The sequence below is a fragment of the Lissotriton helveticus genome (assembly GCF_964261635.1).
Source record: "Lissotriton helveticus chromosome 1_1 unlocalized genomic scaffold, aLisHel1.1 SUPER_1_unloc_50, whole genome shotgun sequence".
Lineage (NCBI taxonomy): Eukaryota > Metazoa > Chordata > Amphibia > Caudata > Salamandridae > Lissotriton > Lissotriton helveticus.
In genome coordinates, this window is record NW_027611693.1 from 1011600 (window position 1) to 1032562 (window position 20963).

At 47.8% G+C, this 20963-nt stretch overlaps 1 long non-coding RNA gene across 1 annotated transcript in view; it reads right to left on the reverse strand.

Moving 5' to 3' along the window:
- LOC144806170 (uncharacterized) overlaps positions 1-20963 on the reverse strand; it is a 103670-nt gene that overhangs the window by 48744 nt on the left and 33963 nt on the right. Inside the window, exon 3 of the long non-coding RNA XR_013605710.1 lies at positions 20545-20664. This is a non-coding gene — a long non-coding RNA (uncharacterized LOC144806170). The remainder of the gene's footprint in view (positions 1-20544; positions 20665-20963) is intronic.

The window sequence follows — 20963 nt, forward strand, 5'->3', positions numbered from 1 at the left end:
ATCAGGAGGCTGAGTTCTGATCGCACAAAATGGGGTTTGAGTCTGTTGGCGTGGAGGACCCGTAGAGGGTTCCGGGCCGTCTCCATGTCGATTAAATAGGTGACGGGCCCTTTGCGTTCGATCACCTTGAAGGGCCCGGACCATTTGTCTTGGAGCGCACAGGGTTCAACCGGGGACATCACCCAGACCTGTTGTCCCGGTTCGAACTCAATGGAGGATGCGTGCTGATCGTACCATCTCTTCATGTCCTCCTGACTGGCCTCTAGATTGGCTTTTGCGGTCTCTCGGAATCGCCGGGTCTGGTTGCGAAGAGCCAGGAGATACTTGTAGATGTCCGGGGGAGTTTTCTGGGGAGGCTGCTCCCAACCTTCCTTGACTAGGCTGAGGGGGCCCCGGACGGGGTGCCCGTACAGGAGTTCAAATGGGCTGAAGCCGAGGGATTTCTGCGGGACTTCCCGATAGGCAAACAGAAGGCACGGGAGTAACACGTCCCACTGGCGACGAAGGGGTTCCTCTAGGCCAGAGGTCTTCAATCTGTGGGGCGCGACCCCCAGGGGGGTCGTGGAGTCCTGGGAAGGGGGTCGCAGATTCTGCCAGAGTGCAGTTCCTGGTGTCGGGCTGATCGAGGGTGCTCAAGGCGGAGGCTGCCTAATTCACACCGAGGTGTGAAAAACATCAAAGCCTCGTTAACAAGTAAAGGTCTTTTAAAAACCTGTGATAGTACTCTGGTGTGCCTTTGTGTGTGTCCAAGCTGTTTCAGCCAGGCTGACATACAGGAGCTGGGGGGGGGAGGGGGGTGGGATAGGAGGCTGTAGCCCTTTGAGTTCAATGGACTTAGCTGCGGGTTTATTTTTACTTTTAACGTTTTATATAGCGCTAGTTTAACCCGTAGGTATCAGAGCGCTTTACAAATACACAGTAAACAGCAGAAGGACAGCAGAAGGACATTACAATCATATCATTGGTTCAAGTCCTACGAGCCCTCATACCTGGCGCCTGTGCAGGAGAAATGTGGCTGAGAGTCTGTTCTTCATGGTGAGATGTTTTCTCAGCCGGCTGCCCCCACCCCCCCAAGCAGGCAGGCACAGAGATGCCCTCCCATGAGAGAGGAAGACGAAGCAGAGAGATACTGACCCCCCCATGAGAGAGGCACAGACAAGGTGGGTGAATGAATGATGGGTGGATGGATTGATGAAAGGATGTATGGATGGATGGATGAAAGGGTGGATGGCTGTATGGATGTATGGATGGAAGGATGAAAGGGTGGATGGATGATGGATGTATGGATGGATAAAAGGTTGCATGGAGGAATGATGGATGGATGGATGTGTGAAAAGGTGGGTGTGTGGATGGACGGGTGGATAGGTAAAGGATGGATGTATGGATGGAAGGATGAAAGGGTGGATGGATGAAGGATGGATGGATATGTGGAAGTGTGGGTGGATGAATGATGGATGGATGGATGTGATGAGGTCTAACAGGTGCATTTATGGTTGTCGATAGTTGTTTATGATGAGGAGTACCAGTTTCTAGAATCTTTTGTCGGAAGGGGGTCCTTACGCCTAAAAAGGTTTTACAAGGGGGTCTCGGCATCAAATAGTTTGAAGACCTCTGCTCTAGGCCCATAATCATTCCTTTGAGGGTGCGGTTGAACCTCTTGACCAGTCCGTTTCCTTGCGGGTGATAGGGGGTCGTGAATTTGTAGGTGACCCCGCATTGTTGCCAGAGAGACTTCATATATCTGGAGATAAAGTTCGTGCCCCTGTCGCTGACGACCTCCCGGGGAAACCCCACCCGGGAGAAGATCCCCATCAGGGCTCGGCCTACCACGGCGGCCGTCACAGTCCGAAGAGGGATGGCCTCGGGATAGCGGGTGGCGTGGTCCACTAGGACCAGGATGAACCGGTGTCCTTGGGCTGTTCGGGGGTCGAGGGGCCCCACAATGTCTATTCCCACTCGTTCGAACGGGGTGGTGACGACAGGAAAGGGTTGTAAAGGGGCTTTGATTTTTCGGCCACTTTTTCCGCTGGCCTGGCAGGTGGGGCAGGCCCTGCAGTGGTTGGTGACATCCTTTCGCATTTGGGGCCAGTAAAAATGGGTCACTAGGCGGTCGTAGGTTTTATCTTGTCCCAGGTGTCCGGCAAGGGGGACATCGTGGGCTAAGTTCAGGAGAAAGTCTCGGAAGCGAAGGGGCACCACCAGTACCCGACTGGCCCCTAGCTCTGCAATTTTCTGCTCGCTGTAGAGCAGGTCCTGGTCCCAGTAGATCGCCGAGGTATCCCCTGTGCTCTGGGCAAGGGCTTGCTGCCGGAGTCCCTCGAGAGACGGACATGTCCTTTGTTCGTCCCGGAATTGTTCCTGGGTGGGGCCCCCCTCCTGACGCCACTGTGCCAGGTCAGGGACGTCCCGAAGCTGGTCGGATCCTTCTTCTGTTTGGGTCGAGGGACTGGCTTCTGGGGCGGCCTCCTCTTGGATGAGCGCGGGAGGAGGTTCCGGCCACTCGGGTTCTTCTAGACTGGGGACCGCACGGGCGGTCATGGACCGGGTCGTGACGCAGACCCATTCGGGAAGGCCGAGCATCCCCAGGTGTTCTCTTCGTTCGACGGCTGCCCAGGGAGAACTTTCGAGGTCGTTTCCCAGGAGGCAATCCACGGGGGCATCATCGCGGACAGTCACTTTTAGCATCCCGGATACTCCTCCCCACTCGAAGGGGACGCAGGCCATGCGACACAGACTTTCTGAGTTGTCTGCTGATCGGACAGGGCAAAGAATGTTCGGCAGGATTTGGTCTGGAGTGACAAGGTGGCATCGGACCGCAGTTACACTGGCCCCGGTGTTGCGGAGGGCTTCCGCCCGGCGGCCATTAATGTTGACCCACTGGCTGTACTTCTGCGTGTTGGCGGGAAGGGGGGCCCGCGGAATCATATCTCTCTCCCCCAAGCAGACCAGAGTCATGGCGGCTGGCGCCCACTCAGACGGGTCGGTCTCGTACTCTTCTTGGTCTTCCGGGATTAGTTCTTCCCCTAGGGCGGCCGCTGCTACCTGGCGGGGGGTAGCGTTCGGATTCTTTGGGCAGTTGGGATCACTGGCGTAGTGGCCGGGTCGCTGGCATCTGTGGCACATAATGTTGGCCCGGAAACCGGCCCGGCTGGCCGGGCTCCCTCGGCCGGTCGGGGTCGAGGGGCTGCTTGTGGGAGACATGGGGCCGGGGTCTCTCCCCCGACCCTGGCCCCCTCCTCCTCGGGGGCGATGGGGCCCTGGGTAAGGTCTGGATGATTCGCTGGGCCCGTTCCGGCCAACTCGGGTACTTTCCCACCGGTCGGCTTCGGCGGCGAGTTGTCGAGGTTCGGTTAGTTTACTGTCCAAGAGGTGTTGCCGGAGTTCCACGAAGCAGTTGTTAGAAAGGTGCTCCCATACGATAAGGTCGAAAAGTTGTTCGTAGGTGGTCACTTTGCTGCCCTTGATCCACCCCTCGAAGGCTCGACTAAAGAAGTTCACGTACTCCACCCAAGTCGTACCCGGGATCCGTTTGCAGTCGCGGAACCGCTGGCGGTACATCTCGGGTGTGAGCCCGTATCGAGTGAGGAGGGCGGCCTTCATGTGGTCGTAGGATGTCATCAGATGATCCGGGAGTTGCAGCAGGGCGTCCCGCCCTTCGTTGACAAACCTCCCCCATAACCCGGCTCCCCAGTCGCTCCGTGGAATCCGGTGGGAGGTCATGGCTACCTCATAGGCTTTAAACCACTGCTGTATATCATCGTTCTTGTAGTATTCCCGGATGACATCTTTGGGGATGTGAACCTTGGGCTCGGTAGAGGCAGGCAGGGTCGGGCGTTCGGGGAACCCGAGTTCTTTATTCTGTTTCTGAATTTCCAGTTCCTTGAGGTTGCGCTCATGTTCGTACGCTAGCTTCTTTTCCTCTAGCTCTCTCTGTTTTTGCTTCTCTTCTCGCTCCTCTCGGAGCCGTAAGTGTTCTAGCGTTATTTTTTGTTCCGCCAGTTTGAGTTCTCCATCCAAGCGAAGTCGGGCCAGTTCCAATTCGTGGAGTCTGCTTTTTTCTCGTTCTTGGATCTCTTCTAGGGAGAGACCCGCTCTTCTTTCTTCAATTGGTGCGGGGCTCGTCTCGGTGTTTCGTGTTCGGGGTACGGCCGTACCCGTTTCTGCCCAAGCTTCTAGGGCTCGTTTGAAGTCTTCCTTCGTGCTCAGACCTGTGGTTGGAAGGCCAAGTTCTATGCAATATTGCTTCAGTTCCCGGTGGTTGTAGTCTTCCAATTTTTCCATCTGGAATTTTTCCGTTGTTCCGCTCTCTGTTGTCATGGTGGTTGTGTGTCGTGGGGCGAGTGACTCTCTGTACGATTATGCGTAGGTTCGGATCCCGCCGCTGGCCACCAATGTTAGACGGGGACCCTGAGGGTCGGCCGAATACTGAGGGAGAGGTCCCCGATGAGGACCGTCTCCAGCGATCGTACAGACAGGTCACCTCCCTCCCCACAAATAGGCACCACACCAGGTCGAGTTCAATACTTTATATAAGGTTCGTAAGGCAAGGATATTAGCGATACAGGATATCTCGGACCCGAGGGTCCTCTCACTTCTAGTCTCTGTAGGGAAAAGGGGGTAGCGGGACAGTCTTGGTACCGGGTCGGTACAGGAGGTGGCAAGAGGCGAGCTCACAATCCTCGAGCTGGAGAGTCTGCGAGTCGGGCCGCGGCAGCGCCAGCAGGCCAAGGTGATGGTTTCACAAGACAGAGGGCCGCGGCAGCGCCAGCAGGCCAAGACGATGGTTTCACGGGGCAGAGGGCTGCGGCAGCGCCAGCAGGCCAAGATGATGGTTTCACGAGGCAGAGGGCCGCGGCAGCGCCAGCAGGCCAGTCACGGATGAGTTCTACTCGGGGTCTCTCGACTCCAGGATACAACTGCCTTCCTGGTCTGGTCCTGCCCCAGTTATAGGTCTGGTCCCCTTTGATGTCCGGACCCTCGCGCCTGGGGGCCGGGAGGTCCGGGATGAGGGAGTCCAGACACCCAGCAGGGGGGTGGAGCCAGCGCCCAGGGCGGCCGGGGGTGATCGACACCTGGCGGAGGAGAGCCGTTGACGATTCCTTCTTCCATTGACTCGCCAAGTAGTCACTCTGCCTCCTGGGGGGAGGTTGGTGCCTCGATGTCAGGGCCGGCCGGGCCCAGGGTTAGGGTCGAGTTGAGGCCACGCGGCCTCGTGCTGTAGTACCCCAAAATGGCGGCTGGGCCGAGGTCGGGGTGCGGATGGTGACCCGGGCCAGCCGGGCCCGGAGCTGGTGTCTCGTGGTGGAGGGATTGCAGGTTACTTCGGGAGGTCGCCGGGGACTCTGGCTGGGGATTCAGGGCGAGCCAGGGTCCGGGCCCTGTTGCGGGGAGGGGGGGCAGCCCGGCCTGTCCAACACCCATGTGTTCTTATCTTTCGTTTGTCACTTGTTACGCCTACTGTATTCAATGTAATTGTACCGTTTTACTATATATACTGTATGATGTTAATATGACATTAGGCTGTCCCTCTTTTCCCTTTGTCCTGTGTCTGTCCCTTCCTGAACCTTTGCAGGTGATGGAACCCGATGGTCCATTGGCTCGAGCCATCTAATTAAAGCCCGTATGACTCAGATACCACGGATTCTGCCTCTTATTTATTGAGCTATCCTTTTCAGTTAATGCATAGAAAAATAGTACCGGTATTTATTTATTTATTTACCACAGAATGGTACCTTTATCGTCTACACCGGACAAGGCAGGTACATTTCAAACGCCGTTCTGTTCGGTAGACTTAGGAAGCTGAAACCGAAAGGGACGGTCAGGGTCTACGATATAAATATGTGCGACAAAGTGAAACAAGACGCGATATATTACCGGCTTACCGGAATAATCAAGAATGCCGATCACGTAATGAATACGTCTAGGCAGCCAGCCGAAGGGTCAGGGAGCCCGCGGGTAGCGTCTGAGTCGATGCTCGGAGCAAACACTCGCTGCAGGGGAAAGTTACCAGGAAGAGGCCCTGCGTGGCTGGGGGGCGGGGTCGGCAGTGGGTGGGCGGGCATGGGCGGGACTGGAAGGCAGGGTAAAACTTAAAGGGACAGAGTATAGAAACAACTAAAGACATGAAGGGAGACCCGGATGGAAATGATTCAAGTATTGCGCAGTATACATCAGAGAACAAAGCAAAAAATTACATGAATCAATCGTGGTCTCTCGCATCATGTATATTCAAAGGATTGTTGAATGACATATATATACAACTAAACATTCATGTTGCAGAACAATTAGTGTAAACAATCAATATAAACATAAACAAATCCATACAGCTCTAGTCAGGGTGTTGCAGCAATATGAAAGGGAGAAAGGTTCATATGGAGGACTTAATACAAGATAGTGTAACCAGCTATACATGAATTAACACAACAGTTATATAGACCGTAACAAGTATAATGTATATCAAGGCTGCTAGGTGGTCACAGTATTATTCCACTCATCAAGAGTATTGAGACCGGATGCCACAGAATCACAAATGGTCATCCATTTACATTCAGCTTTATTTAACAACCTCTTTATGTCTCCCCCACGAATAGGGAGCGATAGATTGTCAATCACTTGCCAGGCAATGTCTGTATCTAGGTGACCTGAATTGATAAAGTGTGGTACTAGAGGGGCAGTGAGTACTTTACAATTGATCCTGCTCTTGTGTTGGATGATCCTTTGTTTGATCATTTGGGTCGTTTGCCCTATATAAATAAGGCCACAGGGACATGTAATGGCATAGACCACATTCTGTGTTCTACAGTTGGTGTGTGTCTTCAATTTGTATGTCCGATCTTTATAGGAAAAGACCTTGGTGTTTTTGGTCAGTTCGCAAACACTGCAGTTCTGGCATTTAAAGTGTCCCACCACTGGATCCATTCCCCATGCCGCAGTGATGGTGTGTTTTTCTTTTATGGGTTGTGGCCATGTGATGGCGTGTACCAGGTGATTAGCGATGTTTCGGCCACGCTGGTAAGAGAACAATGGTGGATCCGTGAAAGATTCATGTATTCGGAGTATTGGCCAGTTCTTCTTAATGATTTTATTAACTTCATTACTAGGGCACAGAGGAGCACAGAGGAGCCGTGGCCTGCCGCCTGGTTTTTGTCAAAAATGTATTTATTCTTTTTTTTTTCCACAGGCAAAACTTACTTCTTTTTTTTTCATTTCACAAAAGTTTTTATTGAGAGAGATAAGTGAGCATTACAATAATGAGCATATATCAGGCATGGTTCAAGTATCATCAAAGCATAAAGTAACGGGAACAGAGGGGGGGATAAATTAAATTAAATATAATACAATACAATACAACCAAGAAGGGAAAAAGAAAAATAGGCATTGCATCAGTAAATTTTCAAGTTACACACCCATGATGGGTGCGAGAGAATCATACATCTTATTGAGTGCAGTATCTTGGCTAAAGAGGCAATACGATCTATGACAAAGCGTAGACAACAGTTAAGCTGGTAGATATCGATGGGGTTCTATCGGGGAGGGAGCATGTGTGCAACATATACTCAGGGCGGTTTGAATAGGTCGAAGTGAGCGTCGAGCGAGGACCATAGTTTCCTATAAGGGGGACGCCAGGGCGTAGCGGTAAGCGCTATATTATCGGCTCCCCTGAGGTTCAAGACCCAGTTGAGCCAGTGGGGGAAAGAGGCTTTGCCGGTGTCCTTCCAATTATTTAGTACGATTTTAACCGCCGCTGTCAAAAGTAAGTCAAGTAGGGTTCTGTCATTTTCATTGAGGGTGACAGCTTTGGTAAAACCTGAGACTAAGGTTGCAAATTCTCTTGGTAGCGACACATGTAGCACTTTTTTAATGAATTCGAAGACTCTATCCCAGTAGCCGGAGACACAAGGGCATTTAAATATTAGATGTTCAAGGTCCCCACCCTCCGCCATACAGTTCCAGCAGGAGTCATCTTCTTTGATGTTGTGCAAGAAGAGTCTCCTGGGGGTCCAAAAAGCTTTATGGAGAAGCCAGAATTTAGTTTGGGATAATGTAGGGCTAATTTTGTGGCGTGTGGTAGACTCCCATACTCTGGCCCACTCCGTTTACGAAGTTGGTGTGGAAGAGTATGAATCCCAGAAGGACTGTGTGGATGCTGTCAGTTTGGTGTTCTGTGGGCAGATCAGTTTGTATATTCTGGACACCTGATGACCCAGTCTATTAATTGTGTGTAGGTAGCCAGGGAGGGAGGGGGCGGTGTCGTTCAGAGCTGCTTTGGAGAGTGCCACTTTGAGGTTTAAGAAGTAATAGAAATCTATGGCCTGGAGTTGAAACTTATTTTGTAGATTGCAGAAAGGAAGTGGCGACGAACCATCAAATAGCTGGAGAGGGAAATGTATACCCTTCTTTATCCAATCAGGATTATTCAGTGGTTTCCCTTTGTATAACAGTTTGGTATTGTGCCACAGTGATTCCCACTTTGATTTACCATATTGGTGGGGTAAAAATTTGCTTACATGCAGGAGGGCAGCCCTCGTGTGTCTGAATATGGTACCTGAGGATACAGTGGGTTGAGGTTTGGCAGTGAGGAGGGCGGAGGGGTCAAGGCCCAGAAGAAGGGATTTTTCCACCAACAGCCACACCGGGGTGTAGTCTGTGTGTGGAGTCAGCCAAAGTGACCCTTGTCTGGCTAAAAATGCAGTTTGATATAGCTTAAAATCAGCCAGATTGACGCCTCCTAGGGATTTATCAAGCCACAGTTTTTTCAGGCTAATTCTGGCTTTTTTCCCTTGCCAAAGGAAAGAGGAGATCATCTTATCTAGTTTGGAGAGGAAATCTTTGGAGAAGGTGAGGGGTAGCATAGAACTCAGATAGTTGATTAGTGGTGATATCATCATTTTTATGGATTCCACCCTTCCCCACCAAGTAATAAAGCGTGGGGACCAACCGTCAAGGATTCTTTTAACTTTAGTCAGCATCAGCGTTTCGTTGTGTTTGATGGTGCTCAATAATTTATCGGTAAACTCTATTCCTAAGTATTTTATAGTATCTGTTTGCCAAGCTAGACCTGAGTTGCCAAGAACTTCTTTGGTGGTGAAGATGTTTAGTGGTTTAACTTCGGATTTGTCCTTGTTTAGCTTGTATCCCGACAGGTTCAAGTATTTGCTGATTGAGCACATAAGACCCTCAATTGACTTGGTCGGGTTTTCTGTCGCAATCAATATATCGTCGGCATATGCTGCTAATTTTACCTGAGTATCTCCGAAGGAGACTCCCTGAATGTCCTCATTCCTTTTGATGTCAGTTAGTAGGGGCTCAAGGGCCAAGAGGAAGAGTGCCGGTGAAAGTGGGCAACCCTGTCTGGTGCCTTGGTAGAGGCGAAATGGGTTGGAGAGGGTGCCATTGAGTGCTATTCGAGCCGAAGGGGAGGAGTAAAGGGCCATCACCATTGTGATGAAAGATTGACCTAGATTGAAAGAGCGCATACAGTGTTGAAGAAAAGACCATGACACCTCATTAAAGGCCTTTTCAGCATCCAGGGTGATAGCGACCATCGGGGATTGGTAGTTGTTAGCTTTCTCTAGAATATGGCATAGAAGCCTGGTATTGTCATTTGACATCCTGTGTTTCAGGAAGCCAACTTGCGATGGGCTTATTAAGTTGGGAAGAACAGCGGTAAGGCGGTTTGCCAGGATCTTGGCATATATCTTGCAATCAAGATTTATCAAAGAGATGGGACAGTAGTTTTTGGTGTGGAGATGGTCTTTCCCCTCTTTAGGGATTACGATTATGGTGGCCTCACTCATTGATGGAGAAATACATCCGCTGGATGCCGTAGAGTTGAGAACAGTGTGGAGCGTAGGGGTTAGTTGGTTCTCAAAGGCTTTATAGAAAGACGCAATGAAGCCATCTGGGCCGGGGGCTTTGTTATTTTTTAGAGATTTGATGGCTGCTGTAATCTCTGTTTTACTGATGGCGGATCCTAATCGTAGTTTGTCAGTTTCTGATAATTTAGGGAGATCGAGAGATTCGGGATAGTCGGTGCAAGCAGCTATGTCCAGCGGCTTGTCACTCTTGTAGAGCTCTTCATAGAAGGTTTTAAATGTATCTAAGATTTTAGCCTGATTGGTGTGGGTAATATTTGCGAAATCTTTTATTGATGATATGGTTGACAGTTTTTGCTTATGTTTGAGATATGAAGCCAGCAATTTACCTGCTTTATTTCCTTCGCAGAGTTTCAGGGCTTTGAAGCGATTAATCCAAACGCCCGCTCTTTTACTAGTTATGGCATTATATTCATATTTCTTTTTGGTGAGGAGGTCGAGGGGTGTGTGGTCTTGGGGGTTGGATTTGTGCTGGGCTTCTAGGGTTCTGATATCTACTTTGAGTTGTTCCAGGTCTTTGTTTAGTTTCTTATTGGTTTTAGCTCTAATATTTATAATGACTCCACGGATCGTGGCCTTAAGAGCATCCCAAAGAGTGTTAGGCGTGGTATGCGCGGTGTTGTTTAGGAGTAAGTATTCTTCAATGGCGTCTGCTATCTTAAGTCTGTCCTCTGGACTGGTTAGAATTTCGTCATTAAAGCGCCATCTTCTAGGTGGGCGGATCGAGCGGGAGCCTGCAAGTTTGGTGTGAATACATGCGTGGTCTGAAACCAGTTTTGGGGCAATGCCAGTTTCTTCAATCAGGTGTGCGAATGATGTGGATAGCAAGATAAAATCAATACGCGAATAGGAATTATGTGGAGCAGAATAAAAGGTGTAGTCTCTCCCATCAGGGTTCTGGAGTCGCCAGGAATCCTTAAGGCAGTAGCGCTCACAGAGGCGTAGAAGGGCCTCATGCGACAGTGAGGGTTGGAATGAGCATTTGGATTGTCTGTCTAATAAGGGGTCTAGGGGCAGGTTAAAGTCTCCCCCCACTATTAGTAGGTCATCTTGGGGGATATGTTCGATGGACCGAGAGACTGAGTCCAGAACGCGGGATCATCAGAGTTGGGGCCGTATATATTCACTACATGAATGGGATCATCCTCTCTGCGCAGATGAGTCACTAGTAACCTGCCTTCCGTGTTGTGAGTGTGTGAAAGTAGTGTCAGGTTGGCTTTTTTTGATAACAGTGTGATTACTCCACCTTTCTTGTGTGGTGCAGGAGAGGACAGGACATGGGACGACCAGTGGATGTTAAGGAGTCGTAAGTCATCATCAGATAGTTTGGTTTCCTGCAGAAGGACGATGTCCCCTTTTGTCTTCGCCAGATAATCAAACACTTTCCGCCTTTTCACCGGATGGTTAAGACCTTTGACATTTAGTGATACTACTATGAGATTGTCTTTGATCGAATTGGCGTTAGCCATCGGTGAAATATTTTATCGCTGGGAGGAAAGCTGGCGGCGAGATGTGAAAAAAGCGAATTGTTGTGACCAATTCGGGCACCCTGGTTCGACAAAATCGGATACGTTTCAGCGCAATTCTTATTAATATGAAGTAAAAGTTGGAGAATTGGGATACATGCCTACAGCAGGGGGTGGGGAAACAGTAAGGGATCAAACGGACCAGGTATGGTGGGATGTGCAAGGTATCTCTGTGAAAATTAAACATCATCATAAAAAACAGAATCTGATACAAAATGAAGAGGAGAATACTGAACCTCTGACACGTTACTGCTCTTACATACGCTCTCTTTTCCCCTTCCTCTAGGTGAACCCTCCCTCTCCCCCCTCCCACCCAGCCCCCCAAATACGTACGTAGGGAGTACGACGACAGTACCGTGCTACGCAAAACAGGAGTAATATCATCAGAAATGAATACATATCATCAATACATTCTATCAATCCCACGAAGAACGCCGGTGGTTATTTTAACCAACAATTAAGTGACAACGAATAACTTTTAGTTAAGTACGAGTAAACAGGTCGTAAAAGGCATCGCCCTAGTGTAACCTAGTAGGCAAAGAACTGTTTTAAGATTATGGAGCTATCAAGGATATACTCCCATGGTGTACCGGTTGGGACAACCTATCCCCATTAAGTGTTAAGTAAGTGAGCTATTAGGCTCAATTTTGAAGACGCTACCTGGAAGTGAGCAGATTGTAGTGTTGAACTCACTGCTCTAATTGTAATAAACTGTGCAAGGCAGTAATCATTCAGAGTCGTAATCAGTCTCACATAACAAGAAGACGTTGTGATGGCCTTAGGGGTCAGTGCTACTAACTCACGGTGCTGTGGTTTCGATGATCCTGGCAGACAGAAATTAGGGACGTGTGTCAAAAGCCGATTCAAGTTCTACGGTGGAGGATCAACTCGAGGGATCCGCTACGGGTCCTCTGGTAGAGCAACAAAAGGCATTGGGTCTAGCTGGCTACGTCTTGTTGAGTCGGGCAAGTGGTCTTCCTTTTGTTGGAAAGGCCGGTTGTTTGGTCCATTTCTTGAGTTGGACATTCCTCGAGAAGGTGTGCCAGGTCTCTCGGGCCCGTGAAGAATCTTGGGCGACCGTTCATCATGATCCTGAACTTGGCTGGTCCTGCAAAAGAGAAGGGGATGTTCTTGGACCTAAGTTTGGGTCGGAGGTCCAGGAAACCCGTGCGCACATCCATTGTATCTTTAGAGAAATCCTGCGTGAAGAGGATCTTGTGGCCTTCCCAAAAAATGGAGTGATTTTTCCTTGCATACTGAAGAATCAGTTCGGCGTGTTGAAATCTAAGCGGTTTGCAGATCATTGGTCTTGGACCTTTTGCGTGATTGCTCGTGAATGTAGGGATCCTATGTGCCCTGTCCAGTTCGAGGCCATGTTGGAACTCAGTCTTGGTAATCATGGGGATCCATGACTCTAGAAAAGCCACGCAAGAGTCAGCATCTTTTTCTGCATTTTCTGGTATGCCAAAGATTCTAACGTTGCCCCGTCTGTTACGGTCCTCCAACTCCGCTTTGTGGCGTCTGAGGGCGTCGGTGGTGTTTTCCAGGCGCTTTATTCTGGTTGTTGACTGTCGCGACAGGTCCTCCACATCGCTAATCCGTTGTTCTGCGGCTCCCAGGCCTGAATTCAGAGCACTCATGTCGGCTCTAATCGCAGTTAGTTCGAGTTGCATTGAGTCAGTGTTAGCTTTGGTCGATTTGGAAATATCCGTAAGGTCTGACAGTTTCTTTAAAATCATCTCCATCGTGGCTGCCATGTCTGCTTTGCTTTTGATGGGTGAGTCGGAAATCAGAGGCTCTGGTTTCACTTTTTTTGGGTTGTTTCTGTCTTCTCTGTTAGCCATTGTGTTAGGGAAGTATGGCACTATACACCCCGCTGATGATGTGTAGAAGGAGCTTAAGACAAGAGGACCAGATGTCGATTGCGATAGAGCAGTGGACAGCGTCTCGTGTTGATGGACAGGAACCAGGCGCACAGGAACGTGGGCAGATTAACACGTTAGCGCTGGTGTGTGACGGTTATGTGCTAGTTAGCAACCTCAACAGACAAGGAAGGAGTTAATAGAGCACCAAAGTAGGGGACCGCCTCCACGTGGCATTCATATCACCTCTCCAGCTACTATTCCTCAAGATGGCATTGGTGAGAACACTTGCCGTCTGGGGTCATATGCTGGCATATGCTGGACGAAGATATTGCCTCCTGACTTGATTTTCGCCGGCTTGTTAGGGATAACAGGGTCAATGCGTGCTCTCCCTGCATTCAGTTGTCTAGGTACATGAATGGCAGAAAATCCTTTGTTGGTGACAAACAGCAGTGTCCCAGTCAAGATTTGAATAAGCGCTGGTTAGAACGCTACAACTAATGCCAGGAGAAGTGGTTGGATACTGTCCTTACATTTGCTTGCTCTCTAAACGCTCGGTGAAGCTGCTCGCGTAGCAGGAGGAGCCGCCATTTTAGGGTCAGGCAGGGCGCGCTGAGAAGTTACTGATGCGGGCGGTTAGGTGGCAATCCTCACCTTGAAAGAGCAGAGCTATATGGTTGTGGCTTGGCTCATGTTCCCTCCGCTGCTTCTGTACAGCTCTGTAGTAGTCGGGCGCGACGGTATTGCTTGCCGTCAGGCGAAGTCGTCATGACATCGAGGCGCCATTTTGCCTCATCCCGGTGTCGGCGCGTGAAGGGGTGAAAAAGCCAGCATAAGTCCACAATAACAAGTCGGCCAGCCCCGTTCAGGGATCCGGAGTGTGCCCCATGCCTTTAGGCATCGAAATTCGTGATCAGCGGTTGTAGCGCGACCCGGTGATGGTGCGAAAGGGATTGAGATCGCTCTCCTGTAGAGCGGAGCTCCAGGTTAGGCGGCCATTCCCACTGAGGAGCCTTGGCCTGCCACCTGATGTATGTCAAAAATGTGTTCATTAAATTTTTTTTTTCCACAGTCCACAGGCAAAAATTACATCATCACTTGGTCCAACGCAGGGGATCAGAAAGCCTCAACAGAGTTATAACAGGTGGAAAAAGTGCATTGATCAATATAAACCAGCTCCTCCTCTTATTAGATAAGCCAAATGAAAGAAACAGCTTCTAAATGCCCAGGAGCTTAGAGAGAGAGATAAAAAAGAAAAAAAAGAAGATCATGCAACTTTGCTAAGCCAGCAGATAGGTCTAAAGAAAACTCAACGGCCTTCTGTAACGGTAATTTCTCCAGGTTGCTCCACCGAGGTGTTGTATGCGGAATAGCCAAAAAGCGTGGACAAACTCATCCTAACATGGGATAAGTAATTATGAATCTAACAAGGAACAAAGAAAAAAACACAAAAAAAACCCAACCCCCCACCCGACGTGGCGACGTGTTCATACTAATGAGAGGTCGGTCGACACTGGGATTGTGATCAAAACTGCAAGAGATGGTGGGCTCTGATGGTGGAGAGACACACCGCAGACGGACGGCCCTGGGAGAGGAAGGAGACAAGGGGGCCCCATTTAAATTCGAAATTCTTATAATTATCCCTGAAAATATCAGCTATACGTTCTAGGCTAAGCAGTCTCCAAAGACGAGAGTGCCATAAGCAAATAGCTGGAGCCTCCCTTCTCTTCAAGGCGACTGCCAGGGTGACCTTAGCTGCCCCACACGCACCTCTCTTGAAGTATGGGACTCAATTCCGGGCGACGACAGGTGGACTTCTTTTCCATCCCCATTCACTCCAATCCATTTCAATCCAGCTTTCCCCCCGGCCCAACATGAGGGACCCTTTGATGCCTGGAGAAGGGGAGGCTGCTTAGCTCTAATACATTTGTTCCACAATTTTGATCCCCCTACTTTTGATCAATGTCAAAGGGACTTTGTATTGAAGCACACGGAAAGATATCAGTATATTCAATTGATGCACTGGGCGCTCACACCTCAGATACGGGAGGCTTCTACTCGACCTCTCACAAAATTTGAGGCCTTCCTTACCAAGACTGCTAACATGAAAGGGGTGATCTCATTTATCTATAGCTTCTTCCTTATAATAGTGCTTTCCCCATGCCCCCGGTATATGTCTATGTGGGAAGACTTAATTCACCGTCCTATTTCCGATGAGGAATGTACGCATCTATGGTCTGACATCGCACGCTTCAATCATTCGTCAGAACTCAGGGAACTGCCGCCTGATTTTACGTATACACCAAGCATTGAGCTGAGCATAGGAGTGGAGAGAAGTGCCTACATATGCCGTCGGTAGTGGGACTGGCTCTGGATCCCGCTCTTGCTCCTGAAGGATTGCCAGCATTCTCCCTTGTACTCTTGACAGCGATGAATAGCAACGAACAAGCAATGAACAGTGAGTGGTGAGTGACAAGTGGCAAGAGGTGTGTGGCATGTGGCGAGTAGTTAAGGTTGAACGGTCCGTAAGTCGCTGAGCCATTGGAGTCTGTAATAAGTCTGTAATACAAAATCTGAGAAATTATGCAAAGGGAAAAGTGACAATAGACTTTGACCCCGTTGAAGCACCCCTCGACCCCTGAATTACTCTGCATGCCTAGACTACAGCCCTACCCGGAGCCCGGATATTAATCGATTGATTAATTAATTAGTTAGCACCAGCGGATTCTGTACTGAGGTGTGCTTTGGGGGTGTTTTCCCTTGGAGGTGTTTGGAGGTGTTTTTGTCCAATCAAAGCACTGTTTGGTCTTGTCACTGGCCCGTTTGATTCTCTGAAAGAAGCAAGACTTCTTTACCTTAGAGGGTGTATTATGAGGTCAGGAAAGGAGCGGTCACCTTTCCCTCCTATCAAAAGGAAAAGATAAATACAGCAAACACTAATATTAGATACGTTTAAAATAAAACAGGCAGGTGACATATAGTCCTTTAAATTATCTAAGGTCCATACATTTGGTAAACTGGGAAAGTCGCTGTCAAAGTTTGATTTTATGAAAGATCCAACTGGTGCTATGCTAACATTGCTAACTAACCCATGTGTTCTTCAAACTCCAATTAAACCACTGAGTGGAACAAATATTATATCCCCTAAGCAAGGAGTAAGTGAACCAGGCCACCCTGAGTCTGAAGCTGAAGTCGAACGAATGTCAAATTCAACTATGGACCAAGTCAACCATAGGGGTCAAATAACGAACCTAGAGATGTTAACTATTCCACGTACTGGTCATTCACAACAAGAGGACTCAAAATGCACAAATCTAACAATGGGAGATACTCAGCAATTACTACCAACTTAGGCAGCCAATGCCAATAGAAGTGCAAGTAAAAATCAGAAAAGCCAACGGTATAGGGGAACCATCTTATTTGGGCCAAATAAATCAACCAGAGCAAGAAGCTCCAAATGAACTAAATGGTGGGGTGAAAATCATAAGGGAAGCCAATACCCCACTGCAATCGGATCTTGCTCTGTCTAAAATGAATTCAGTTAAAAAACAGGACCAGCCGAAAAGGACGAATACAACAGCAACTCAGAAACTCTGCAGCGCTGGAGTACTCCGTATCAAAAAGACGTTTTGAATAGTAGTCCACAATTCATTAATTCTTGTGACGAAGGACATGATTTTCAAGGACCACAAAAAGAGGAGTATAAGGACCTATCATTCATAAATGGGCAACACCATAGCTCAGGTACTCAGGTACCAGGAAGTGGGAACGCAGGAGCAATTTGGGATTTATTCTTCAAAACCTCGCAATTAACTCTGGAAGCTTTAACATATCAGTCCAACAAAAAGGAGGTCCAAATAGATCTCGAGCTCTATGGCAACCTCTGTTACCGGAAGTCACCAGAGGATAACAACACAAAATGATCTAATAGTAAGGGCACAATCTCAGCCAATATCTCAGTTTGCAGAGTGTAGTTGTGCCCCACTAATTAACAAACTAGCTACCATTCTGGATATTTAAAAAACAATAATTGACAATGTAAAAGTGAATTTTCCTAATGTGGGAATTCAAACCATCAAGGCTGACTGCCCCTCTAAAGGTACAATAAAATGTAAAGACAATACTGTTGTTGTTAAAGAAAAAATAGATGATAAAACAAAAGATCAAGAAGTGATAAACCTATGCTCGACACAATCAACAATGACAGACGCATCTCCGGAAGTTCATCTATCAAAAAGACAGAGGAAAAAACAACGGAAAGCGAGAAATAACGCTTCTAAAAGTATAAAAAATGCAAATGCATCAGATATAGTGAGATTGAACACTGGAAATAATCATGACCAAATATCATATTGTGAAGGTGAGGGTAAACAAATGTCTCCAACAAAACCCTTTTACCCTCTATTTAATAAAGATCTATCGGAGGTACAAGCAGTTATGAAAAATAAATGCCTAAACAATCAAGCTGATAGTATAAAAATGATAGAGAATGGGAAAATTCAGTCCTTAGAAATGCTGCAAGTGGAGGAAAGTAATAAACAGGTGGAAAATAAGCCATCACAATTGGAAACAAATAGAGCAAAGAGGGAGAGTATCAGAGGGGATGAAACAAATAGAGATTTGTTAAGTGGTGCAGGTAATTTTTACGCCGGAATATAAATCAAGGGGTGATAATGAAACAACTTGCAAACATCCGGACCCAACACAAGATGGCAGGAGTGTGCAAAGCATGTGCATCTACAGCACACATGCCTCGAACAGAGGATTAATGGCCCCAAATCTCTGCCGTGGTATCTTGTCATGTTGTGGCTGAGTGTGCCATGTGATGGTGTAGGCTATAGGGCTTGGTGTGATTTGGTCATTTTTGACAAGGTGGAGTCCTGAATGGTTAGAAAATTTTTGAATTTCTTTGTTTTTGGGATCGTGTGATATAGTGCGGTACCTACCGTATGATGTAAATAAATTACATTGCTAATATACCATAAGGATGTGGGGTGAGTGTTATTAGGGCCGAAGCCTTGCTGATTATATGCAGAATAACAGGTCTGGGAGGTCACTACTGACTAGAGCAGGTTAGCAGCTGCACAGGCCTTGGGCATTGATCCTATTGAGGATAATATGTGACGGGCCACTGGTGACTGGAGCTGGCTAGCAACAACGCTGGCCTCTGGTATTCATTACAGGCAGGGTAACAATACATGTCAATATTGACTAGAACTGGTTGGCAGTAGAGTTGACCTCTGGTTTTGAATATTAGCAGGATTTAAGGTACAGGGGTCACTACTGACTGGAGTTACTTAGCAGGATAATAGGTCTCAGGAAGCCAATACTGACTGAAGCTGGTTAGTATGATCACTAGTCCCAAGGTGCTACTAATGACTCAAGTTGGCTAGAATGATAACAAGTCCCAGGGGCCAGTACTAACAGGAGCTGACTAGTAGGCTTACATACAGGTCCAAGGGGCCACTACTGACTGGAGGTGGCTAAAAGAATAACAGGCCCATAGATGGTGGGGTGCGAGTGGCACCAGTGACCGGAGTTGGCTAGAAGCATTGACAACCTTTGGTATTGATTAAATGCAGGATTACCGGTCACAGGAGGCACTGCTGAATACAGCTGGCTAGCAGCAGTGGTGGCCTCTAGGAAGAAGGAATTGAGAAAGCATAACCGGATATACTGGTTTCTTTAATACCGATAATTGGTTACACATGAATGCCACAACCTGCATTGATATATTAGATTACCAAATTACAATATTCTTATATTAATTTGATGTGTCTGTTTGCCTTAATATGCCTGCAAAGTTACATGATTCTATTAGGGCCCAGAACCCTTTTATTTAGTGATGTCCATCTGCACACTTTCCTGCATCTTGTAGTAAATTGAATATTGACAAACGGAAGTGTTATTTCCAGAAACAGTGACTTCTGCAGCTTGTCTGTGTATCTTTTATCTGCACCTCACAGACTCTGCACCTCACAGACTCCTCACATTCCTCTCGAGAGAAGATCCTTCCTCCTACTCATTAGTGTCGTTTCAGTAACTGTTTCTATCACGTGTTCATGTTTCATTGACTTGTATTAGGAGAAAAGTGTATAAAATACATTGTGTAGCATTAGCATTATATACCCCAACTTGCTTTAGGGTGGATGCTCTCGTCCATTGCAAAGACAATTGTCACTTGTTAGTTTGCTTGGCCTTTTGGTATTTTTGCATTACATTTATGATAGATTTGTTGGCTTCCTGGTGTGTTGTGTTTTATTTTACATAGGACAAGAGATGACGAGGAAAATGACAGTCCAGTATACACATTCTTCATATAAATCAACTCACAGTATACTGTTCTGGAGGTTCAGTCCTACAGACATTATCTCTAACTGAACGCAGGCACCCTAGCAAGCATGTGCTTTTCAAACCAGTTGCCCTCTGATGCGGCGTCCTCGCTATTGGATAAGTCAATATGTCCTGAATTTTAGGAGGGTTACCGTATCTAGTGCACCCTGTTAGGCAGTGCTCACCTGTGGTAGTAAGATGTTAATAGGCACCTTATCACCTATGCACGGTGCAGGGCTTTGAGTTACAGAGCTCCTCACGCTGTGAAGAAGATTAGGTCACATTTACCCATTTTCCCATATTTGGTCCTGATGAAATGCCAACAGATTGCTCCATGACTACACAAGGCATGAAAAAAGTTGACCTGAAGTATAGACCCCAGCTTACCAGCAGGTCCAAAGGTGATCGACACTATGACACAGTGATAGGGGCCATTAGTTCCTCAATTTCTCTGCCACTGCTTTTAATCTCAACATGGACCAGGAAGATCACATTAACTATATTGTGGCAACTGGTCGATAGTTGATCTTATATTTAGACTTTCACCAATCTCACATCTTATGACACAATATCCTCTGTCCTGCTATGCTCATCCGGCGTACTTAATAAAAGATCTACGACAAAGTGCCCTCTTGTGGTGCCCGCCAGGCATTGTAGCGTCGGCCTGGTGAGGAGTATAGCCCAATGATGAAGCATGTCACCTTCAGGTGAGTGAACGCAACTTGTCTTAAAAGCACATGCTTCCTAGGGTGTCTGCGTTCAGTTACAGATGACTCTGGGACTGAACCTCCGGAACAGTATACTGTGATTTGACTGTTTTATTTTAACAAATGTATATAGCAGATATTGCCCCTTCCTTGTTTCACAAACATGATCGGATACCTGCCTCGGAGCGCACTTCTTACAGACGAGTATGGGGTTATCATGTTGCTGCTACAAGCACCTTACCTGTGCGAGTTATCGGGAACGATGCAGGGGGCAGACGCAAACCAGCCACACGTGGAGATCAATGACAAGTACTGAAGAATTAACAGAGCCTCCAAGCTGGTGACCATTACTTAATTGACCCTGAAAATAAAGGACGTATTTAGTATTCTGGTGACTCATGACCATAAAAACAAACGTTATAAATTCAATATTATGTCAAATACTTAAAAAATGGAACTGGATGTGCTGAATCGATGTTGCCCCAGGTCATGCGTGACACCTTCCACCACTATTGCTTATGGGACTTGTAGTTTTGTTTTTCTCATTAAAAGGATGGGTTCTAAAGTCCCAGTGTTCTAAGCGATGTTAGTTAAAATCAGAGGCCTGAGTGAGGGTGAAGCATGACACTGCTCTGCTTAGCAGTGAGATGAATGACAGTT